Genomic DNA, 26,656 nt, shown 5'->3' on the forward strand with positions numbered 1-26,656 from the left:
GTCTCCTTGCCTTCCTCTGTTGATGTATTACTGTTATCCCTTCTGTTGTGGAAGAATAGCTCAGTATTTTCTTCCATTTTGTTCAAGAAAAAGCTGGATGCTGAAGGAAATGTTGAGAGATACAAGGCAAGACTAGTAGCCAAAGGATACTCTCAAAAGTATGGACAAGACTATGATCAAACATTTGCTCCTGTTGTCAAACACATGACCATCAGAACTCTTCTGAGTGTTGCTGCTAACAAGAAAATGCAGGTGGAGCACATGGATATAAAAACAGCATTCTTGCATGGAGAAATAGAGGAGGAAATCTACATACAACTACCAGGGTTTGAAGTTCCAGGAAAAGAAACCCTAGTGTGTAAACTTCAAAAATTCATCTATGGACTTAAGCAGGCTGCCAGAGCCTGGAATGAGAAACTGAGCAAAATGCTCTTGAAAGAAGACTTTGTACAAGGCATAGCAGCGCCATGCTTGTAGGCAGATTTAGGAACAACAGATGACTTACCTACTGATTTATGCAGATGATCTACAGTTGGCTTATCAAGACTCACTGTACAAGCAACAACTAGTGAATCATCTCAACAAGGAGGCTGAAGTGAAATGCCTAGGTGATGTAACTCACTACGTCAGAGTCAGAGCTTGGAAAAGTTACTTTTTTGAACTACAACTCCCATCAGCCCAATCCAGTGGCCATGCTGGCTGGGGCTGATGGGAGTTGTAGTTCAAAAAAGTAACTTTTCCAAGCTCTGGTCAGAGTACAAATTGAAAGAGAAGATGATGGATCCTTCTTTCTGAATCAAAGACAAAAGATCCAAGACCTTCTCAAGAGAAGGATGCACATCCAGGACCTACTGCAATGGAAGTAGGAAACCTGAAACTGGACCACAACCATGGGAAGACCATGAGAGCTACAAACAAGCCATTGGGAAACTTCTGTATATCAGCACTATTACCAGGCCAGATGTGGCATTAGTAGTGGGATACTTGTGCAGAAAAACCAGCTCACCAACCAAGAAGGACTGGGAGGCAATCAAGAGTCCAGACATCTGAAGGGCACTGCAATCATGAAACTGAAGTTAGCGGCTACCCGAGATCCCAAACTAGTGGTATATGCAGATGCTGATTGGGCTGAAGACACTACAGATTGAAAATCCACCAGTGGAAACATCTTATACTATGGAGATTCAGTGAAACAAGTAAGAAACAAGACTGAGGCAGTCTTTTCCACAGAAGCAGAGCATGTGTCAGCTTCTGAGGCAAGCAAACCATTGACATGGCTACTTGAACTGTTTAAAGAATTAGGCATCTCTATGCCTGGGCCTGTCACGATGCATGAAGACAACCAAGGATGCATCAGACTCGTGAAGGGGTAAGTTCATGAATCAAGCACATAGACGTGAAGCACTATTTTATTTCAGATACCTACCACAGAGGACTACTTAATATGAAGTATTGTCCAGCAGAAGACATGACTGCAGATGCTCTGATGAAGGTGTTGGGCAAAGTCAGATATTGCAAGCTGCGAGACAAGATGAACCTCATAGACTGAACCAAACACTCGTTGAGAAGGGGTGTTGGAAGGGGGGAAAGAACAACTCCTGTTTGGGTTCTTTAGTTTATATTCCAGAAGGAAGATAGAGTTAGGGTCCTCCAGCTGGCTTGGCTTGCCTACATTTACCTGTGCTCTTCTCTACCAAATTTCCTTCCATTGATATGCTCAGGGAAGCTGACCTGCCCCTCCTTCCTTTGTCTCCTTCTTCGACTGTTCAAGGAGAGAGGAGACATCTCTGTCTTCGTTCTCTCTCCTGAACCATGAGGGCAATACCCAAGTCTGGGCATTGTGCCTCCAGCTTAATTAGTTAGTTAGAACTAGGTATGCCTTTCCCACCTGCTACGTATTTCTATAAATAAAGTAGGTTTTTCTTATTTTACTAAATCTTAAGTCTCAGCAATTTAAATTCAGGGTAAAAGCCTGTTTCTTAGGTAAATACACACACTGGCACACGCAGTTCAGAATGCTGTGTTACTCTGCATATGTATAACATTTCCAACTAAGAAATAACTGAACAAGTGGTTGCTTAAAGCACATGCAATCAGTTTTCTGGATAATAAGTGACTACTTGATGTTGAGTCAGACCATGGTCCATTTAGTCTTGTACAGTTTGATTTGACTGTTAGGAACTGCCCAAGGGCTCAGGCGGGGGGACATTTTCAGCCTGGCTACCTAAGATCCTTTAGCTGGAGATGCCAAGTTTTAAAGTGAGGACCTTCTGCATGCAAAGAATGTGCTGTATCACAGGAAACTGTTACAGGCCATTGTTCAGAGCTGGCAGTAGGGACAGGCAAATCTATAAATTTTGGTTTCTCTCGTTTCTCTTTTTTTCCAGTCTTAAGTTCAGTTCTCCACACTTCTACATCCATTTGTGATTTTTTAAAAAAACAAATGATTCCTCATGAAAATTAATCAGCATTCTTAGTGCGAATTTCTGCTGATGTAACTTTTTATATGCATTTTTGCCTGGCAAACACTATTTTGCATAATATAGTTTGCATGTTATTTCAACATGCATTTTATGCACACTTTACACTAGTATATGTATTTTTGTACATATTAGCTGGAGAACTGCACTGTAAAATTTGCAGAAGTGTGAATTGTGAAAGGTGGCTGTGTTTTGGTTCACATATTCTTTTGGAAAGTGTGAATTTGGTAGGTTCACCTTTGAATGTGAATTGAATCAAATTTCCCTTCCAACCCTAGCTGGCAGTGACTCTTCAAGGTCTTAGGCAATCTTTCCCAGCCCTGCTGAGATCCATCCCTTGGAGATGCCAGATATTAAACTTGGGACATTCTGCAAGCAAAACATGAGCTCTGGCATTGACTTATGGCCCTTTCATCTTGAAAATAATACTTGGAAGTAACTATTACAGTATTCTCTAATAGTCAGATGATGATCTATTATTTTTATTTTATATATATATATATATGATGTAAACTGCTTTGATTTTTTTATGAATAGCAGAATGCAAATATTTTCATAAACAAACACAATGAATGGATAGGGGTGGGATCATGCTGTTGAAAGCAATGCTTTGGTTAATTTGAATGTCAAATAATTTCACACAGAGGCAATGTATTTTCCTAACATTTTTCTCTAGAATTGTTCTAGTTTTTCAGAAAAGTAGAGTGAAAAGTATTTGACATTCCTATGGAATGAAAATTATTGTGGTGGTTGATTCAATGGGAAGTTGAAGCACAACACATTTCCACTGTTTAGCAAAAATAGTGAGTGTCCAGACATGTGATGCATTATTTATGGCATTTGTATCACACCAAATGACCTCCAGGTGGCTTATATATAAAACACTTAAGTCCAATAATATCACAATTGTCACATGAAACTGCAAAATAAAAACAGCAGAGAAACTGTGGGATGAGCAAGTAAACCTTAGATAAAAAAGGAAATGAGGCCATTAAAATGGGTCTCATTAAAAAAAAAAATTAAAGGCATGCAAGAACAGGGCAGACTTTGTCTGGCACATAAAGGATAGCAATCACAGAAAAGATACTTTCTCTGGTAGTCTCTTGCCTGAACTCTGAGGATGAGGCACCTCGAGATGGCTCTGAGATGAAGATCCCAACTGGTGAGCAGATGTATGCAGGAGTTGTAAAACAGACCACATGCCACCTTTGTTTGTCCCAGATTCAATTATCTAGAATAATTCCCACTTCCTGGTTTGTCAGCCATAATCTCTAAAAGAGATTAAAATAGATTCATAACAAATACTGGAAACATGTACTTTGGCCTTCTCCTGCTTTAACTATCCTATGTAGTTATAGCGTATGAACTGCAGAACTGGTAATTTAAGATGCAATCCTATCCCCACATGCACACTTTCCCCTGATATAAGATTTTTTGTAAGCATTGGTTGGTTGGTGAACTGCATTGCAAAAATCAAATAAGTGTAAATTTTGAAGGATAGCAGTGTTTTGGTTCTCATATTGTTACAGAAATTGTGGATTTGATAAATTCAGCTTGAACTGCCAACTGAATCAAAATTCTTGCCCATCCCCACAGGGTTAATCCAACTCAACTCAATGAGGCTTACTTCTGAGTAGACAAGTATAGGATTGTACTGTCAGAGCAATTTTGCATTTTAGGAACATAGAAAGCTGCTTTATACAAAGTCAGACCATTGGTCCATGTAACTTGGTGTCATCTATATTGACTGACAGCGGCTCTCCAGGATTTCAGACACGATCCTCTACCAGCCCTACCTGGAGATGCCGAGGATTGAACCTGGGACCTCCCACATGCAATGCAGATGTTCCACCATTGAGCTATGGTCCTTCCTGTGTGATAAGAAAACCTAAGCACCATGAAAAGAATGAATTTAAAGAACAAACAGTCTGCTTTTGAACATCCTTAAATGCAAATAGGGCTATTACGTCTCCTGAAAATATAGGGGCTAAATCAGCCGTCACCAGCTTGGCACCTTCCAGATGTTTTAGACAAAAAACTCCCATCAGCCACAGCTGGGGTTGATGGGAGTTTTTTAGTCCAAAACATCTAGAGGGCACCAAATTGGTAAAAGCTGGCCCAAATCAAAAGAATGGGGACATGACATCATTATATCACTACACTGTTTCAATATCAGGGGGTGGGGGAGAGAGAAAACATGAATTCCACAATCTATTGGGCAATAAAATTACCTAAATCAGGATGTCATCCCCCCAGCTTCGTGGCAGATGCCCTCCTCATCTCCTAAAGGAAAGAATCCACTCTGCTAGTTGCCTCTGGCTACTGCCTGCCTCTGCTTTGCACCCTGCCCACCTACTTTGAACAGCAGCAGCTCCTCCCACCTGGACATAAAAGCCAACTGCATGCTACCAGCAGTCGATCAGAGCACTCTCTCAGTCTTCCAGTGTGGTGAGCCAGTGATCTCCCCTCTTGCATACTCAAGGTAAGAATGCTTCTATCTCAAATGCTTCAGCTGCATCCAGATGTCAGTCTGGCATGGGCCAGCTCTGCTAATATTCCCTTGGGCAATGATGCTTGGACAGTCGGGTCTTTCAACTGACAAGAAGCAAACGGTTGTTTTAACAATGAAAGAAGATTGCTTAAATTACTGGGAAATTTATAACATCTGTGACTGCAAAAGGCTGTTTTCTGTATTTTTTTAAAAAGGGTGAGGAGACAAAGCAATATGCCTGGAAATGTTATTTAACATTTTCAATTCTGTTTTGTATCTTAATGAGAGAAACAGTTGAAGTTATCAACAAAAATAAGGAGTGCAAAGATTTTCCTTAATCCCACAAAAGGCCCCATTGTCATTTTGGGGAAAGCTTCACCATAACTTTTGGAAAGGGCATCATTCACACATTTTACTGCTGTGCAAATAAGGCATGTTTGGATTGTTGCCTTAGTGGAGGAACACTAATCAGGTGGATACTTGGCAACAGAGACAAGTTGTCAAGCTGAAAACTTTAAAAACGTGTTTCAAGATCAAAATATCATTTCCTGTATAAAGCAATATGTGTTACACATTGTGTGGATAAACTGTAAGATATCTCTGTACATGGAGGAGAGTACAGCCATAGATCTTTTGTATGTTTGTTTTAGGAATCATGTAAAAGGGACTAACAGTGAGAGAGATGTTTACATTTGCTAGCCTCAGTCGGAAGAGTTCTGGCATTGAATCAGAGGCATTAAAAGTAGAAGTTTCTGAAAGCATTTCTGAAAATTCACCTGTCTAGTTGTCTGTCCTCTCTTCACAGAACTGTATCCGCTGTTGTAGGGGCAATTTCCTACACTGCAAGTGAGCCAGGGCATTTAACCACATACTCCCACTTCATAAAGGAATTCCGTCACATAAACCCTCATCCAGGAATTCCTGCATAGTCTTCTGAAATACAAGGGATCGGGAATTAGTGCTGTGTAAGAAGTGACAGTTAATTGTATCCAGGAAAAAAGGGAGGGCTGAATAACTTCATATATATAACATTTTTGCATTCTTTAAAGTAGATCCATGTCATTAAATTCCTTTTCTGAACCATAGTTTGCTATTATTGAATATTATTTCAGTCTTTCGGCAAATGCAGCACAATAGCTATAGCACTGGTGGGATGCCACAAATTCTGTATTAATTTAGCTTGGGAGATGTGTTTTGATATAGTAGTCATTTTCTTTTTATACAGTAAGTATCTGAAATTTTATCTCCTAGTAGCAGGAAAAAGTCCAGCTAAACGTTACATAAGTGACTGATGTCCTCTGAAATTGCTATTAAAGTACAGAATATTTTGCTAACCTTCATACGTAAAGTTGGAGAGGGGCAAAAATCTGTTCTTTTTGAAAAACAAATTCTGCACATAATTTTTTGGATCAGGAAAGCTTAATATTTTCCTAAAGTATTTCCTAATTCCTCAACTAGGAATAGCACACTCTTGATTATTATTTTTACTTATTTATTATCAAGTTTTAGTTTCAGCAAAAACAAAGCAAAACAAAACAAAACAATCCACATACACCTAAAAAAAACTTGCGAGACTATAATTTAAGGAATGTGTTATCTGAAGAATTCAAGTTAAAATAAGATCCTATTGTGAAATTCCATTTATCATGTAAGTTTTTCTTAACCAAATATGTCTGAAAATGTACATCAAGAATTATTCCCAGAAGAAAACACTTCGCAAAATGCATTTAACACAGAATAGCTGCATGTGTTGAAACCGAGAGACTGCTGTGAAGCAAGTTGGTTTGTTTGCTTTTGTAAATGGTAGCATGCAATGGCAGATATCATTAGTGAAAGGGAATATTCCTGATACAAACTGAAAAGCTACTGCAGGTGGCTTTTCCCCGTTGTAAAATAGGTCAGGAGTTCAGTCAAGTGTCATGTTGCCTTATTGGACTAACTAGGGAAACTGAAGTACTACTGAGCTGCAGAAATGGTTATCTTTCTCAAAATGTGTTTTTTTTGGGGGGGGGGGCTTATTAGAAACATCCACTTACTGCAGTTTTGAACCTGAGCTTCATTTTAGAGCAAGGGTGATGAGAAAAAGACTGTTGAGTTTGATGAAGCCAGGAGTACAAATGGTGCACAAAAATGTCCCATGTGTATGTAAAAGGATAGTACTCTCTGTGGTTAGTCAGCACTCCAGCTGAACACGGTAGTAACGTGCAGAAGGCTACTGTGATTTCTAGGAATGCATTGCACAACATCTCACTGCTGAAACAGAGAGTTGGATACAGACTTAGTCATACTTACAGGAGACCTAATGAAATCAATGGGATTTATTAATCATGACTAACTTAAGCCCCACTAATTTCAGTGGGTCTAACTCCAAGTACAGTTAAGTCTCCAGCATATTAATGCCCTGCATAACAGAACATTCTCTATAGAAGAAGAGTATTTTCTCCCCAGCTCACTCTATATTCCCTGTTCAGACAACTTCTCTTTGACCTCACACTCTCCAAATAACCTAGCTGTAGCTCTCTGGCTTTCTCAAGAATTCACTGGAGTTCAGAGAAAACTCAGCAGTTTATTTCATTTCATTGTACTATATGGTAATATTTAACTTTTGCGTACCCTATATTTAATGCTGTGAGCTATTATATTTGTGGGATAACTCCCATTTCCAAATAAATGTCAAAATTACAGCTTTCTTACTTGTTATGAGCTCTCTTGAATTGTAGCTGTAAACTATTGGGTTTTAAATAAGGCAACATGAATATTTTCCTGCCAGGATGTTATCCGGTGAAGGACATAGTACTTTTCAGATGGATAAATCCCTTCATTTCTCTCAGTGGTTTTCTTAGTCTCTTGTTGAAGGCCTGTTCTTAAGTTCATTTAATGAAACAAAAAATCCCTGGCTTCATTGAGAAAAATCCTTTGGTTTCATTCCAGCTTTCTTTCTAATAAAGGTTGCTAACACCCAATCTATGGTTTAGCATTACATAAATAAGCCTCAGGCTCATCACCTCCCTCTCCTCCTCCAACATGGCCATGAGGAGATCAGAAGCTTCCACATCCCTACATTACTAACCACAGTTTCTTGTTACGTCTGAACCTAAAACAACCTGTGGTTAGTCTTAAGTGGACTCCTGATTGTTCCTTAGCTGGAGCTAGGCATGGGGGTAGTGCTCAAGGAGGGGGAAATGGTTTCCATTCAACGGAAACAGCATGTCCCTCCCAGAGCTACTCTTGAAAGCCATTCCAAGCAGCACCTTTCTATTTCCCCACACAAGAGGTTGTGACAGGTTGGTGGGACAGCCCATATGCCAAACATGTGATCTCATGATGACACTGTATGATTAACAGGTGGGTTGACCCATCCACCTTTCAAGCTTGGCTTGCAGGGTGGGGCCAGGTAAAGATCTGGCTCATGGAGCCAAAAAGCTTCCCCATGCGTGTTCTAGAAGCTTGAAGTGGGTTATGGGAGACTTCACAAGCAGTCTCCAGACAAGGCATTCTTTTAAACCTCAGTCATTCATGTATGTGCTAAATAATGTTTTGGCAGCCTTCACCAACCTGGTGCCCTCCAGATGTTTTGGACTATAGAGTTACCATCAGTAGGCACCTTGCCCACTATTTCCTAAGCACCCAACAAACAGCTGATTGTCAGGTGTTTGGGAAGTACTGTGCAAAGAGCTGCACGCTGACAAGTCTCAATCACCTGATGTCATCATGGTCTCACTCACCTGCAAATGTTGCTCCACGGGGTGGGGGAGAATTTAGCAGAAAGGAATAAGCTCTGCAATACAAACAGAGTATGGTTTAATTGTTTCATTTTCTGTATGTTTTGTCTTTATGTACATCACTTAGAAATGTGAATGATTAAGCAGTACAGAAATACCTTAAATAAATAAATACCTATCAATAAAGCAAAAACAATTTGATAAAACAATTAATACAGACCAACATAAGCACACAATAACTCATGTTATCCCATTGCTCTTTTGTGACTCACACTATGACATTCTGGCCCTCTATAGGGAGGGACATACCTTAATGTGGAATTCCACTGGTGTGGAATGTGAGGTCAGGAAAGTTCCAGCCAAATCTTAATGCCTACAGTGGCAAATATTGACACTCAAACCTACCTGAAACTTCCATCTTCTGTCTTGTAAGCGGAATACCCCTTAATATACAGGGATCAGACTAGTGCTGGATGCAAATGACCTCTCAAAATTCCTCACCTTGTTTGTAGGAAGCGAAACCAGAGGGATAATTTTGCCAAATTTCTCTAGAGGGAGGAGAAATTCTCCAACAGGTTCTTAGGAGTTGGGCTCACCATTAGCAGTGGCAGTACATGGCAATACTACAAGCAAGAAGGATCTTTGAATTGTTGTGGATCACAAGCTGAATATGAGCTACCAGTGCAATATGGCTGCAAAAAAAGGCAAATGCTATATTAGGCTACATTAACAGAAGTATAGTTTCCAAATTGCATGAAATACTAGTTCCCCTCTATTCAGCACTGGTTAGACCTCATCTTGAATACTGCATCCAGTTCTGGACACCACACTTTAAGAAGGATGCAGACAAACTGGAATGGGTTCAGAAGAGGGCAACAAGGATGATCAGGCAACTGGAAACAAAGCCCTGAGAGGAGAGACTGAACGAAATAGGTCTGTTTAGGCTTGAGAAGAGAAGACTGAGGGGAGATATGATAGCACTCTTCAAGTACTTGAAAGGTTGCCACACAGAGGAGGACCGGGATCTCTTCTTGATCATCACAGAGTGCAGGACACAGAATAAGGAGCTCAAGTTATGGGAAGCCAGATTTTGGCTGAACATCAGGAAAAACATCCTAACTGTTAGAGCTGTACGACAATGGAACCAATTACCTAGGGAGGTGGCGAGCTCTCCAACATTGGAGGCATTCAAGAGGCAGTTGCACAGCCACCTGTCAGGTATGCTGTAAGTTGGATTCCAGCACTGAGCAGGGGGTTGGGTCAATGGACTTATAGGCCCCTTCCAACTCTACTATTAAAAAACCCTGCATCTTTCTCTTTCCTATAGGTGTGTGTATGTGACTGTTTGTCGCTGCTGTAAGCAGCATCAGCAGCTAACATCTCCTAACATCTCTCAACACCCTTAACAAACTACAGTTCCCAGGATTCTTTGGGAAAAACCATGACTGTTTAAAGTGGTATAATAGTGAAGTAAATCTATAAGGCAGATGTGCCACAAGCTGTAGAGCTTATTTACTTCTACTCAGGCTGAGAAACTTTATACATGTAGCCCTCTTTCTGTCCTTAAATGTTATTCTAATGTGCTGGAACAATGGCATGCAAAGCTGATGACCAAGCACCCTGTGCAATTGTTTCCACAATGTTACATTGTCAACACCTGTCGTTTGAATCAAACCCCATATTGGCTAGAACAAATGTGGAATGTTCAAATTGGCTTCCTTCTGCTATCTAGCCCAGCCTTTGCCAACACGGTGTCCTCCAGATGTTTGGCTGGGGCTGATGGGAGTTGTAGTGCAAAACATCTGGAGGGCACCATGTTGGTGAAGGCTGATCGAGCCTATATTAACTTTCACAAGTGACCTCTTGTCACTTCTTAGCGTTGCAGCTTTATGGCAGGGATGGAGAGCGTGTGGTCTCCAGATGGTTCTGGATTCCACCTTCCATCATCCTGAACCATTGGCAGTGCTTGCTAGGGCTGATGGGAGCTGGAATCCAACAATAACTGAAGGACCACAGGTCTCCCATCTCTGCTTTATTTGGACACCCACTAACTGGTGAGTTGGTTAGTTCTGTTTATGGTTTATATCAAAGGGCAAAGGTGGTATTGTTCACTCAGCAGGGCTGACACAGTGTTTACAAGGGGTAATTTTTACCAGGCAAACTAACAGCTGTAAATGCACAGGAAAAACACACACTAGTTTTCCCACATTAAGACATCATCTGCTTTACAAACTGTTTTGTTTACACAGGCCACATTACATCATTAAATTAGGAGTTGCAGAAGACAGGAAGATGTAAGATTCTTTTTGCCATTTTTCTTATCTAATGAATTGCTCATGTTGGAGTGTTTTGACTTAAGTTATTCTACACATAGAATTCAGTTGCATTCCAGACAGATGCAGAAACAAGCTGAGGACTTCACATCTTTTATGAAATCTGAGCACAACAGAACCATCTGGATCTGCTAATGTTACTTTTTTGTAGGTTGCGCTACTATGGGCATGATCCAGCCAATGTTACATGCTTTAGGTTGCAATCACAAACTTATTTATGAATAAACATTCATAGGCTCGTGTTGCATACATCTGATTCTCGATGGGAAAGTTAAGCAATATTTAAAACTATTTTGCCTCTGTATTTAGCTTCATCCTTTTAATTCAGTTTATTTTATACTTTAATCATGAGGCCTACGAAGTTAGTGGTTGTTTAATATGAAAACTGGCTGTCAAGATTATGTCTACCAGCCCCCCAAAGAAGATGTGCATCTCACTCTTTGTTTCTGCCACCACCTTCCTTTCCTCCCTTAGTCCTGAGCAGGAAGGAATTCAGTGGTTTTTAAACAGGAATTGACACTGGGAGGTGGGGAGATGAACTCCAAAGGGCACTTTTAACTATGCAAAAAAGACACTTTTAGACTTTCATAAAAATACAAATTACATAATAAAGCAGTATTTTAAGATTAAGGATGATTTAAAGAAATTTAGCAATTACATCTAATCTTCTCCATCAGTACTTACACTGCTAGAATTTGGAACTGTCCCATTCTTTGAATATTTTTTTGCTTCCTCTATATTCTCACCACAGTATATGGGCAACATACACATATTTTTCCTGCATTCTTAACAGCCTTAAATAATTTCGGGGGGGGGGAGGGAGTAGTTGGGATTTAAAAAATGTCTTGATAATAACTGACTCTCTTTTCATTGATTGCCTCTGTAGCACAGTACGCCTGGTCTTCTGATGCAGTGATTCTAATTCTTGGTTTGTCCTCAGTTTGAATCAGGTATTCTCTGCTTTGTTGGTGGAGAAGCATCCCTCTCTTCTAATTCCAAAACAGCTTTCTTCTTTCACAATGGTGTAAGAGTGCTTGGCAAAAAGACCTGTCAGATTAACAGAGCTTGGAAAAGTTACTTTTTTGAACTACAACTTCCATCAGCCCAATCCAGTGGCCATGTCGGTTGGGGCTAATGGGAGTTGTAGTTCAAAAAAGTAACATTTCCAAGCTCTGCAGATTAAGACATTTTCCAGCAGCCTGTGGCATTTCTTTTTTGCCTTGGGAATTATTCACATACCTCAGCTGGGCTGTTTGGCTACAGACTTCCCATCGTAGAACTCAGACTCAAACCTAGGCTTTCCTGTCTTTCTCACACAGGAAGAGTGCATAGAGGTGCTTGCTTGCATACTGATTGGCTCTTACATTTCATTAAATTTTCTTTGTCAGCGTTTATGGCTGACTGTTTATTAAGGTTGGAGAAGACCAGTTTGCAGGAAGGCAACGAGTTATATACCTGTTGGACAGCTCCATAATCTAGGTAATAATATAAGACTAGGAAAGGGGGGGGGGCTTGACAGAAGGTTCAGAAATTGCACGCAGTATATGAGAATCCCTTAAGTAGATGAAAGCAAGCTAACACTCTCCTTCAGTTCCCCTTGCAAGAGAAGCTCATCTGGTGGGTGGAGTCTCAGCAGTAGCCTCCTAGCAGCAGCACTGCTGCCACTTACCTGGAGGCAGAGGATAGAGGTGGTGGCAAGCTCAGGGCAGTGAGGATGCACCAGTGGAACCAATCTGGCATTTCCACCAATCTGGCATTTCTGCACAGCCTCACCCTCACAACTGCTTCACCTCTACCTCTCCTTCACCTAGTAAGCAGCAGTAATGCCAATGCCAAGAGGCTGTTTCTGTGGGTCCATCTTGCTGGGGACTTTGCCAATGTACCCTTGGCGTCCCAAGGACTCCCTTATTTATTGCGTATTTAGGAAGATAGGGTTAGATTCCTACCTCCCAATGGGAGGCTCCCATCTCCTCTAGCACCAGCAACAATGCAAAAGAAAGGCTCAGATGAGAGAGAGAGAGAGAGAGAGAGAGAGAGAGAGAGAGAGAGAGAGAGAAAACACACTCACAGAGGCAATAAAAAATAGAATGGGCAAAACAGATTTCTACCTAACCTACACGGAATCATTATAAAGCTAGTTAGATTTGCATGGTAATCAACATGACACAGCAGGGCAAAGCCACAACAATGGCCTCCCTGCCTCCGCATTGCTCCTACTTACTGGGTGGAGGAGATGGAGGAGTGAAGCGGTGGTGAAGTTGAAGTTGAAGCTATGCAGACACACTCGTAGAAGCACCAGATTGGCTCTACCAGTGTGTCCGCACAGTACCGACCTCATCATCACCTTGCTCCTCCATCAGCATGGAGTTGAAGAGAAACAGAGAGATAAAGACATAATAAAGCCATCCCATCTTTATGCTAAGGAGCCAGGAGGAAATATGAGTGTCAACTGGAGGGAATTCATCAATCAGGAGTTGGCAATATGGGTAAGATGTGAACTTCCCATATGCTGGGCGGCTGCCAGGAAAGGAAGGAGATGTGTGTAAGAGGGTGCCCTTTCCTCTGTGCCAGATACTAGACTGATTTTTTACCCCAAAGCTTGTTTTGTGTATTCAGATAAAAGAACAAGGTATACATGCACTGCCTGCTTTGCTGTAATGGAGGAAGGAGCCTTTGGACAGAAACTGGAGTTCTTAAAAGGGAGAAACCCAGGAGGGGTCGGGCTATTTCTCCAAACTGGGGTTGGTCAAGGACCATATTGATGGACTGCTGGTTGGACTGCAAGATGAGTTTCATGATGCAACTACAGCCTTTGACATTTTGCTAGATACAGGAGCTTCTAAATTTTTTCTAGACTGGGCTTGATAAATTTGTGATAAAATGTTTGTTGTTGCAAATGTGATCTACACCTTGTTTGTTCAGCAAGAATGGAAGAATTGTCCCTGGCCACCCTCCAGTCTATTCACAGAATAGTTAAGAAAGAGAAAAGTCAAGATCTGAGATCCTACACTGAAATAAAGAAATAAAAATAACTCCTTGAAATGCATAAAACAGGGCACCCTTGAGAACCAAAGCAGTAAGAACTTGCAGCTAACTTTTGCAGTGGTTGAAAGACTATGAACTAGATCAGGGATAGGGAACCTGTGGTTTTCCAGATGTTGTTGGACTCCAACTCCCATCAGCCCCAGCCAGCATGGCTGATGGTCAGGGATAATGGGAGTTGTAGTCCAGCAATACCTGGAGGTACACAGCCCCTCCCCCATCCCTCCTTTAATGCCTGGGATAGATTGCCTAAATCAAATAACCAGCTTCAGCCTCTGATACCAAGCACATCAGCAACATTGACTGGTCACCTGGTTGCAAATGAGATCTAGCTGAACCAATGAAGCCCATGTAATTAAAACACACATGCACACATATACATGTTGGCTATAATACTATAGGCATTTGCTTAAGTTCAATTGAACTTGCATGGACTTATTTCTGAGTAGCCCTACAAAAGATTGTGCTGAATGCGATAATTGGTTGGTGATGCTTTCAGCTGCTTGACCCTGAAGGTTTCAGTATACATTATAGCCAAGGGTAAAGACTTTTTAGTCCCACCGATCTCACTGGAAGAGATTAAAGCACACTCATAATTCTCCATTGAAATCAGTGGGATTTTAAAGTGCTTTTAATTTTGTTTGGATTGCACCCTCTGGGTTGGATCCAGGCTTAGTCATGGCTAACCTTCCCATTGATTTCTATGGATCTTCTCTAAACATGACTAAGTCTGGATCTAACCTTATGGGCCACATTCAACACTCCAGCTCTGCTGGTGCAAGAGACATCTGTGCTCACAATGGAACTTCCTTTTTCTCTCCAGACTGCCTTCCCTATGCCCTCAAAACCAATTCTGGAGTGTTGGAGGACCCTCTGGAGAAGATTTTTGTGGCACATGGGGAGAGGAGAGGAAATGGATGTCCTATGGCACCAGTGGAATCTGCTGGTCCAGCATTGGGTACACTCCTATGGTTTTGCCAGAGCTTGGGAAAGTTACTTTTTTTGAACTACAGCTCCCATCAGCCCCAGCCAGCATGGCCACTGGATTGGGCTGATGGGAGTTGTAGTTCAAAAAAGTAACTTTTCCAAGCTCTGGGTTTTGCAGCATTTATGCTGGGAAGGCTAAGATATCATGCCATGCTGTAATAGAAGCAGGCTGCATTTCAACCAGTTCTTGCCTAAATCTAATGAATGATCATAACCATTTCTTTGCAGTAGGTTGCTACCTAAAGCAAATTGCTGTACTTCTTGTCACAGAAGCCAAGTAGTAAAAAGTCATGTAAGGATGAAGAATCCCTGAGACTGAACCAAACTAGCTGTGATTATTATTTGCAGCCGACCAGTAGGGATGAGCCACCCTAAGGTCTAAAGATTGACTGAGATTTCGGCTCTCCACTTGAAGACGTTGATTATGTGCTGAGTGATCCCTCTAATGGTATCTTGAAATAGTTATTTGCTGAACAGGTTCCAAAAATGTAGGCTTTAGGCCTGTTTTAAGCCAATGAGTGTTGAGTCAAAACATTTTGTTTCAGCAAGTCAAAACAAAATGTCTCTGAAATATCCAAACAAAATAAAACATGTACACATTTTTTAAAAATGCCATAATGGAATGTTTCATCTTAAATGTTTCTGAAATTTCAGTTTGAAAAAACCCTCAGAACTCTTAAAATATCAATTTTCTCTCAGCTGAAATGAAATAACAAGTTTGCAGTTGTTTTTGGAATGGAAAATATAGTTCTTACCCAGCCCATCAGTGCTGTTGTTTGCCAGTAGAACTTCAATATGAGTGATAGCAATCTGCAGTTACTTATTCTGCCAAAAGACGAGCTCCCTATTGGCATGCAAAATAATTGAATTCTTCTAAATTTTGTGGAAGACAATTAGTGCTGATGAAACAGAGTTTTTATTTATTTACACTACTTTTATTCTCCAAGATCCTCAAGGTAGCCTCTCCCCTTCCTCCATTTTATCCTCAGGATGACCGTATGAGGTAGGTTAGGTTGAGAGATAGTGACTGGCCCAAGGTCACCCAGTGAGCTTCATGGCTGAGTGGGGATCTGAACCCTGGTCTCCCAGGTCCTATTCCAATACTATCCACTACATCACACTGCCTGTATTACAAGCATTGGAGACTTAAACCTGGGGTCTCCTTGGTCCTTTTACAGATATTTCTATCATGCTTAATTGAGTTGTTATACGCTGCCCCCCAACAGTCGGTAGAAAAATATGTTAAATAAATAAGCCTAGAGACTTTCAGAGCTACTCACATTTCAAATAATTTGAATAATTATTTATAAAGCATAAAACGGATAAACTCAGCCTAAATCCCCAGTTTCTTATTTTATATTATATGCAGGCGTGGAGAACCTTTGGCCCTCTGGAAGTTGCTGAACTATAACTCCTATCATCCCTGGCCGTTGGCTATGCTTGTCAGGACTGATGGGAGTTCAGCAACATCTGGAGGGCCAGCAGTTCCCCACCCTTGTAATACAGGCACTTTCCTACCAAAACACCCCTAGTGATTTTCCCCCCAAGTGAGTTATGATGTTCATTTTCTAAGACCTTTCTTTATGGTATGGATAGGGAATCTGTGCCCCCCCCCGATGTTGTTGGACTGAAATTGGTTTAAAGTTGCATCAAAGACATAACCCATTGCATGGAAATACCTTTACACCCATTCATTTCTGGTTCCAGTGAAGAGGCAAGATACTGAATGCATAAAATAAAATAAAATACATAAATAAATAAATAAAAATTCAGCCCTCTCGTTACAAGAATTGACTGGTGTTCTGTTTTCTACTTCTGCCTGCTGGCTAGCTGACCTGGTTGGTGGCCAACAGCTTGCAGTGCTATGGCTGCAACTATTCCCAGGGCTACAAGTGTACAGGAAGCTGATGACTGCTATGTCTGTGCATGTGTGTTGGATCATTCATTCCAAGGTCTTCTCCACAACTGCAGTCGGAAGGCAACCCTATGACAAGAGAGTTCCTGATGGCCAAAAACATTATGCTAACTCGACTCTGCCAACCGGTGGTAGTAACCAAAGCAACCTTGTGTCAGTAACTGTTTACATTTGTCCATCTTGCTCTTCACTCCGCATACAGGAAGTCCATAGAATTCACATGGTTGCATTATGCCTACTGTGTCTTTTAATGTTTTCAGCATTAAATTTATGTAGGGGTAGTTTCTGCATAATACACTGTTCTTTGGCTCTTGTATTCTGCTCTCTCTGTTGGCAGCAGTGGTGTAGTAGTCCGAGGTTGTGAGGGGTCATAGACCCATTACTTTTTTGGGAGCAGAGTCCCAGCCAGGTCCCTATGTATGAGCCAATCAGCATGAAAGGGAAGCACGTTAATCACTGTTATTGGTCCTTTCATGTTGACTGGAGCCAATCAGAGTGAAAGGAGATGAGTAAGTCAGCCACTGAAAATATTCTTCTCAGTAGCGAACATGCAGCCTCTCCTTTCATGCTGATTGGCTCCTAGGGACGTCTGTTGTAGTGAAGTGTGGAGTCTGAGACGATATGGAGAGCAAACAAGATGTGGGAAAGTGGGAAAGAGGCATGGCTGTGAGGGGACGTGGTGTGACTATGATGAAGGGACACTGCACTTCTGAATTTGCCACTACACTACTGGTTAGTAGCGGCAGTATATCGAGGGGATCCTTTCAGCAAGCTACTCATAATGATCTCTCTCTTGAGAGGTAGCAGCAGATCTAGAGTCCCTCATTAGAAAAAGAAAGAGCCAGCAGGCATTGGGTGATGGTAGAACCTTTCCCTTTTCCAATTAGATCTGCCTTTTCAGTGCCCAAGTTTAGAAGTGATCATGGACAACATGCTGAAGATGTATTAACTATATTAATGTCAGTGTCAGTGGTATCATGCTGCGGTACAAAAGGGATTTTAGGTTGCATTCATAAAAAGCACTCTATTTAAGGCTTGGAAAGTAACCAAGAAGGCAAAACCTCATTTGGAATAGAGTATGTTCACTTCAAAGCACTGCTTGTCCATTGCAGTAGTTTCCAACAGAAGGGTAATATATGCCTTAAAAGAGAAGGGCAACATTTATTTCCCCAACAGAGAAGATAAATAATTGTGGTTTTTTTGTGTCTAAAATGGTTGTGGTAGCCAACAGCTACAAATATGCAATTTTTGTATATTTTTCATCAGTGTGAGCTGTGAACAGAAAGTAGGAAAAGTCATGATACCATATATTGCTGCCCTAAAACTGACTGTGATATGTGCATTTGGGGGAAATGATTTAGTATCAGCTTAGTGAATAAACAGCTATCTCTTGCTTCTGAAATCAGATCTCAATTTTCTGTTAGTAATGAGCAGGTCAGAAAGTTCTTCTGTTTAAGTCTAGCACATACATTTGGCAGCCTGCATGCAGAAACATTTGAGAGAGTGTCTGTCTCTTGGCTCACTTAGGGGCACCATTTGGATGGGAAGAGTGCCAGTGCTATCATGGGGCAGGCACAGATGTACTAACCAAGCAGAAGTTCTGCTTGAAAATGGCACCTCTGGGCAGCCACATGCACCCCTCATATTAATTGCATAACAGCCCCCAAATATATGACCAAGGCATATGAGTTTCTCTTAAGAGAGTGGGGTGTCTGGTTTTCTTTGTAACACAGTTGCATTCTTCAATACAGGACTGCCTGTCCTCTCAAAAGGTATCTGTCTCCCTGCAATAAACCCAGTTGATTTTAGGCAGGGCTGTAATTTCATAATAACATCTGCTGTCTGCTGTACTGGTGTCTGAGATAGCAACTGTTTATTTTTCATATATAGTGGTCAATATTAATGGCACGTTATATATCTGAGGCAATAGTACATCAAATTCATGTCTTTTCGTTCAGAATTCTTGGATTAATTCCATTATTCCATTCATTCAGCTTCTCTGCCAATGTTTGAGTTCCCTTCCTTTATCCTGCTGGTCTAATGGTCTACTGATTCTCTGGCAAGTTATTCTTTTTTACTCCTAATGTGGTGGTGGTGATTATGATGATCATTAAATATAACTTTAGCTATTTTTGCCTCTTTTGATTTATAAAGTCTAAAAATGACATACCTTGGGCCTTACCATCTTAGGGCCCCACCAGATATCCCTTTTACTGTGTGTTCAAGAAGATTTCTGCTCATGATGGTATCGGGGCAGTTATTCACAATTCTGCTTTCAATACTGTTTGCGCCTGCCAACATTTCAGGGCAGGTATATTTCTTTGTTTCCAATCAGTATTTGTCACATAATCTCCTGCTGAACTCTTGTAACTTTTCATACCACAAGTGAGCAGGTTTTGTCCTGCTCTTGTTGTTCAAAGTGCCCCTCTGGATGGCAATAATGCAATAACACTGGGGAGGCATCATGGAACAACTAGTAATGCAGAATGAGGTGTGGACAGTCTGGTATAAATCCATCACAGCTGACCTATTATTGTGTCAATGACATATTGCAGAACACATCTGCAAAAAAGCCCACCAATTGGGAGGGGGGGCACTTAAACGAAACACCATCATGTTCTGCAGAAGCCTTAGGAAAACATGTTTTTACCATAACACGGTTGACTTCATCTTTTGTTCTTCTCTTGAAGAACACCTTGATTTTTGTGCCCTCACTCCAGTTCCATGCAAAGTTGTGATCTATCATACAGGCAGGACAACAGAATTTGGCTCTTTGCCTCAGGCGGGTGCAGAATGAACAAGAGGAATTCAGCAGAGCTAAGCTGAAATTTCTCACAAGACATTTTTTTCTGAGATGTTTCTTTATCTTACCCTTCCCCCCAGGAAAAAAAGGCCACAGTGCTGAATTTTCTCTGAACATTCTTCACCATTTTTAGTGGTGCCCCCTCCCCCTGAATACCCTGGTCTGATGCTAGGTCTAGGGCAGTGGTTCCCAACTTGGGGTCCGTGACCCCAGGGCCCTCAAAGTAATCCAGAGGGGCTGCGAACAGTAAAGAAATTAATTTTTTTTTTAATAAAAGTCTTCATTCCCTGAACACTGTCTGCTCCCCACTGCTGCTAGACGACACCTGCCCCTTGCTCCATACAAGAGGGGAGGACTTTTGCTGAAGTGCCAGAGAGTCTTTCAGGCATGCCGAGGGCAGGCATCTACCTATAAAACATGTGGCAGATACCAAAGGAGGCTGAGGATGAAGCTACCAGGAAGAAGAAGGGATTACTATTGCCGACTCCGTTTCCTCGAACTGTCACTGCTGATGACATCCTTACTCAGAACGAGAGGGCTTTTGTGAAGCAAAAAGAAACAAAGCTGCAAGCAAAGGCTGCTTTCCCCCTTCCTTCCTGGCAGCCAGCCAACCTGCCTTTCCTGGCTCCTGCTTCACTGCCACCCCCTTAAAAAAATTATTCTTATTTGCAAGGCCACCCAGATCTCGCCTTCGGCCCAGGCAGAGCCAACGAACAGAGAAGAAGCTGAGGACTTGCTCGCCCCCCCCATCTCTGAAGCTAAGTTTGTGTGCTGGCAACCCCCTTTCTTCCACTTACACTCTGCCCCCCCCAATCTCTCTCTCCAAGATGTTGCAGCAGTTGAGGGCTTCCCCCCTCCCACATGCCCAAATACATGCATGCCTGCAGATGCTTGCAGGAGGATTAGGTGTGTTTGTGTTTGTGCATGCGCTGATCTGCCTCCTGCTCCACTTTCATTCCCCAAATGAACACTAACCATGTAATCAGTTCTGATGATCATCCTAAGGCCTAAGAGCACTAACCCCCCTACTCAATCTGTGCACCTTGTTGTCTTCACAGTCTAGCATCCCCACTGCTACCACATTGCCGCTTCTATTATTATTATTATTATTATTATTATTATTATTTTAAAGCTCAGCAGGTCGGCTGAGGCTGCGGTCCACATACTGCAGCTGAAATGTATTTATTTAATTATTACTGCATTTATATCCCACTTTTCCTCAAAGTTGCTCATTGTGGTGCACATAGCCTCCCCCAGTTTCCATTTTATCTTTACACCAACCCCGAGTGGCAGGTCAGGCTGAGAGCCTGTGTATGGCCCAAGGTCACCCAGTGGGCTGCATGACTGGGTGGGGATTTAAACCTGGATCTTAGTCCAACCCTGTAACCCACTGATGTTGGGAGACAGGACTGTACATCTTCAGACTATGTGTGTATGCGGAGGGGGATACAAATTTGATGAACCTGTGCATTAAGAAAAGAAAGCAAGACCTCTCTGTCTGCAAAGAGCTTTTTATGGAAAGGGATATTTGGAGATGTGATTTTGCCGTGCACCATTTTTTCACTTAACAGAGGCTAAAATTACAATTAGTGGGGGGGGGTCATGAATTTTTTGAGCTTATAAAGGGGATCCCGTACTCATAAAGGTTGGGAACTACTCGTCTAGGGCATTGTGAAGGATGCAAAATGTTGCCCAGGCTGCAAACAGAGTTCCTGCTGTTGCAGCAAAAAGAGAGAGAGACTTAAGGGAAAAAATGAGAATCTGTACAACTGCCATTGGTGACTCTTACCTCTAAGAAGTTGTTGAAGAATTTCTTCTTCCCCTGGAGAAATTTGATGAAATGACCCCTGCATTTTCTCTACTCGCTAATAGGATGCAGCATTTTGAGAAGCCCTTATGTTCAGCTCTTATGTTCAGCACAGCTCTCATGTTCAGCTGCTGAACATTTCTCTGGGATATGATTTGGGGGATATCTGTTGAATTATACTGACATGAACATGCCAGCTGGGTTTTTTACTGGGACTCTCAGAAGATATAGAAGCCCGAAATAATAATGACAGAAATCTACCCATGGCATAGGATTCCAAGGTTAAGAGTTGGGAAAACTGAAAAGCAATGGAAGACACTTGCACAGCTGGTTCCTTCAGTAGGTTCCTTCAGTACAGGGGTGGGAAAATTTTTCTGGCCCGAGGGCCACATTCCCTTTGGGGTAACTTTCTGAGGGCCAGATGCCAGCAATGGGTGAGGCCATAGTCAAAAATAAACAGAACAATGAATATTGTAGGCTAGTTTCTACACACACTCACACATCCCTCTCTATCCTTCATTTAGACAAGTAAGAGCCATGATTAGGGCTCAAGGACACATTCTAGGAATGCAAAAACACTCAGAGTGGGAGGCAGGACCAGTGAGTGGTGTGGCCTGGGAAGAGTTCCCAGGGCCACATGGAGAGGCATGGAGGACAGACCTTCAAGACTGAGGTTTCCTATCCTTGCTTTAATACAACTGCTCTGGGGCAACCTTGGGTATCCTTCATATATAGCCACTCTTTCATGGGAATAGCTTCTCCACAAGAGCACAGCTGTGGAATAATTTTGCATGGGAAGCATAGTTGCGAGCTGTGTGACAAACACAACTACAAGAATAGGGCCAAGCATGCTTTGTCTTGTCGTGAGATTGGCAACTGCAGATACCACCCCCGCAACTTCTGTTAATACCGACTACTCTAATCCCTGCCCTTTCAGGTTTTTAGCCAATAAGTGAAGTCAGGGTTCTGATTGACAAGATTTGTTTAAGTGGTATGCTCCAAGCACCTGTGGTTGATGCGTAATGTATCATGCTTAATGAAATCACTAGGGCATGCCCCCTATGACATCACTAGGGCATGCCCCTGAAATCTCGGGGTTTGGGATGACCTGGCAACCCTACTAGAGAGGAACTGGGTGTGTGTACAATAGTGTGCAGCTGCTCCCCCATCCCAGTGCCTGCTGTCCATGTATTAACATAGCTGTCTGACATGAGGAAGGCTTTGCATATTTACATCTTCGTGTGAAGGCTTCCCCAGAGCATAGAACCCTGATCATGTGGAGTCCCAGTATTGAGAGAAACCTCCATGCAAAGGGGTTAACATACAAAGGCTTCCTTGCCTCAGATGGCCATGTTCATGCATGGATTGGGGGAGGGGCAGGGATGGGGTGGAGCTATGTGACATGGGGTGGGGCCAATATCATTGCTCTCCAGCCGCTCTCTACTTTCTTTCCCTCTTTTCACGAGTGATGTGTGAAGGCAACTACCATTGTGCTACAGAGATGTTTACATTTCATTTTCTGAAAATTCAGGGGATAATCCGGTCCCAGGTATGGATGAAAATGTGCACACAGTGCTGCAGGGGGGCAGGAGAGAGATCCAAAATGGGGCTGGATTGTCCTTTAAATCTTAAGACTCACTGAGGAATTTTAAGCCTTAATGTTAAGTATCAACTTGCCAAATGCAGCACTTCTGTACTGTGGATGCCCCCTCTCCCCCAAAATCTCAGCTCAACAGCATTCATAAGAGATGAAGCCAAATTAGAAGAACACAAATTGATTTTTTTTTGGAAGCAAATTTAACTAAGGAAAATCTGCTTGAGACTATTTTCTGCTAAATTTAATTCAACCCTACTTTAGTTGAATTTAGTTAAGCCAGCACCTTCCACTGGCATCCACTTCTTATAAAGCACATTCTTTAAAAGATGAAAGAAATAACTCACTGCTCATTTCCACTTGGCCAGTGGATGAAATGTGCCATAGTAGCATTCATGGTGTTTGTAGCAGAAAATGCTAATTTGGACTTTAGGAATAAAGTCTCTCATGTTTTAGCTGTTCCAAAAATGCCGTTAATGTGTGCTGGAAACAAAGAGCAAAGCAATATTTAAACAGTCCAGGCCAAAGCTGAGTCTTTCGTTTTTCATAAGTAATAAATCAGATCTGGGGCTTCAAAGGGGCTACAGCCACAACCCCAAAAAGAAACACTTGGAATCATCAAAGAACTCAGAGCTCTCCATTAAGTATTACAGCTTTGTCCAACCCAGCTGAGAAACATACAAGAAAGCTTTTCTTAAAGTATGGAATGGATTCCCCAAGGAGATGGTCAAAGGAGGTGTGAATTTTCCCAGACCCCAGTGTGAATCTTGATTGGTCTAAGTGGCATGTTGCCAACCCACCACAGCTGCCAATCATTGTGAAACAAAAGGGGAGTCTTCTTACTGCTGAATAAAAGTGAAGCCGCTCAGTGCTTTTGAAAAGTCCAGTTGTAAGGATATTAAATAGAATGGATTGGTGTCAGGGATAGGGTGGAGATGGTTCCTATTTCAAAATTAGAATATTTGCCATGGGTGTGTGTGTGTCCAATCTATCAATGTGGATGACTGGTTAAAACCTAAGGCTTGCATCATTCACAATAACTACGCTTCTGTTAAGTCAGATGTGGTTGCCACTGTCCATGGCACTATTCAGATGTTTCATAAAGAAAAAGCAATGTGCAGAACTATAATATTGCTCTTCTTTCATGACAAGGACTGAGTTTCAAATAGAATGAAAACATTTTGGCACTCAAGGCTCCAATTGCAAGCTCTTCTATTTAGGTGTAAGGCTCTGAAGATCTCAATGGGATGATTTAACTTACGTAAGGTTAGGATACCAAATGGCACAATTAACCATAGTTGGAACAAACCACAGTTTGGATACCACAGAGAACTGAGATTCGCTCTAATAAAAGCTGGTGAGGAGAGGGCAGGTAGATTGTGTGAGGTTCATTCTTGCAACACTAAACCATAGTTTAAACTATAAACCATATTTAGCATTGCATCTGAATCATGCCTATGAGTTATTGCAGATCAGAGTGGTAAGTTGGATTTGGTTTTGACCGCAGTTGACCTGCAGTGTCTTTCAACCATTCCTCATATGACTCATTTTCCAGATGGCTCCCCAGCCTGGTTGTCTTCCTCTGGAATGCACCAGTTTGCCAATATCTTTAAAATATGGTGCTGAGAACTGGACACAGCACACCAATACAGCACGACCAGTGCAGAATAGAGCAACTATTACTTCTTGTGATCTGGATACTATGCTTCTAATAATGCTGCCTGAGTTTGCTTCTTCTTCTTTTTTTAGCAGCAAAATCACACCGCCGGCTCATGCTCATCTTAGAACACCTAGAACCTTTTCACACTTACTGTTGCCAAGTCAGGTCTTCCCCATACTATGCTTGTGCCTTTGGGTTTTTGGTATTTAAATACAGGAGTTAACATTTATCTCTGAATTGTTGGTTTTAGCTCAGGGTTCCAGCCTGTCAATATCATTTTGAATTGTGATTCTGTCTTCTGTGGTGCTTAGCTATCCCTCAAGCTTTGTGTCCTCTGCAATGTGTGTGTGTGTGTGATTTATGTTGCATCTCTTTTGAAGAGGGTGATCTCTTCCTGCAAAACGTAGCATGGTATAACGTGGAGGAGGGACGAGCAGCTCATTAATATTGATCTGGCTGCTGGGCTGCTGTGTGTAAGGCAAGGCTGACCTCTCTTGTGCTCTCCCTCACTTTCATGTCTGTGGCATTTTCTCATTCCTCCTGGGAGGTATTGTTAGAAACTAATTTTCCATTTGTTTCATGCTTGCTTTGGTTTTTACTTTTTGGTTTTAATATATTTCTGGGAAATGTTGCTGCTCATTATAGAAGGGATGGGCAGTTGGACATTTATCTGGGGGATTTAATAAATCATTTAAAAGGACAATTGTTGATGATGGAAGAGAGCAAAACAAAACCCAGCCAATAGGGTGGGAAAGAAAACCACACAACATCTTAGAAAGCTTCTTGGCATGGAAGCTACTGCAGTGCATGCACAAGCTTTGTTTGTACTTTAATAGCAGTTGAAGAACTAGTGAAGGAACAGACTGATCTAATGGTAGTGGAACCATTAGATGCACCACCAAACACAGCTAAAGCATGGCTAGCTGCTCCCTATTCATCGTCATGAAATCATTAGCTAGTATTTATTAGGGTATGAGATGAATATGCCAACTTTTTTCCATGCCTTTTTTTCAGGTCCAGACTGTGGCAAACCATTCATGGGAAGTTACTATCATGTGCAGCGCCAGAATCTTGGGCCTGCTTCATATCTTACAAGCAGCAGTGGGGTTATTGCTATTCTGTGGTGTTCTCCCACCTGGTCACATAAAAAATGTTCACCCCTATGGTTTGTCATGGATCTGATGAAATGGGCTTTGACTCATGAAAGTTCATGCGACAATATATTTTTTAGCCTTTGAGGGGCCATAGGATTCTGGTTTTTTGCTACAACAGGCTATCACAGCTACCATCTAGAATTTGCCAGACGATAATGAAAACTGTTGCATCACACTAGTTTCATTGTTCAAAACTGTGTGCAGAGAAATGTGGACATGAAAAGCCAAACCCTATGGTCCAGATGTGGTAGTCCTATCACTTCTCTTTGTGATGCCTGCTGATGAATGCTTGAGAAAATTTGCCCCAGTGTGAAAGCTCTCTGGAGAATTCCAGCTTCAGCAACTTGGCTAAAGGCACTGGAAAACTGCACCAGCTCCAGAAACACAAACCAGATCTGTTGTCCTATCCTGATGCCTTAATCACAAGTCTATACTTGTTCCTTGAAAATCAGTGGAAAGCGTAAGCCTGGACAAAAACTGAAGTGCCGAAGAAATGTAGATATCTGAGCATGCCAAGGAAAAGGCCAGATGCCTGTAGGTAAGCCAGAGAGCGCTATGTTGTTCCAGTTCTACCTGCTTCCTCCTGTAGCCAGTCTCCTAGCAATATATAGTCACACAAAAATGTATTCTCATTTTTTCCACCATAAGGAATTGGCCAGTAAGGATGA

At 41.8% G+C, this 26,656-nt stretch overlaps 1 protein-coding gene across 4 annotated transcripts in view; it reads left to right on the forward strand.

The window, feature by feature from the left end:
* Positions 1-4,890: 4,890 nt before the first annotated feature.
* COL8A1 (collagen type VIII alpha 1 chain) overlaps positions 4,891-26,656 on the forward strand; it is a 166,360-nt gene continuing 144,594 nt past the window's right edge. For 2 of the 4 annotated variants that reach the window (XM_061628247.1, XM_061628246.1), the window contains exon 1: positions 4,902-4,962. The gene's annotated coding sequence lies outside the window, so the exon portion shown is untranslated. Of the gene's footprint in view, positions 4,963-26,656 lie in introns of all 4 variants that reach the window. The other 2 variants (XM_061628245.1, XM_061628249.1) reach the window with 2 other exon arrangements.

This window comes from Rhineura floridana, chromosome 5, assembly GCF_030035675.1.
Source record: "Rhineura floridana isolate rRhiFlo1 chromosome 5, rRhiFlo1.hap2, whole genome shotgun sequence".
NCBI lineage: Eukaryota > Metazoa > Chordata > Lepidosauria > Squamata > Rhineuridae > Rhineura > Rhineura floridana.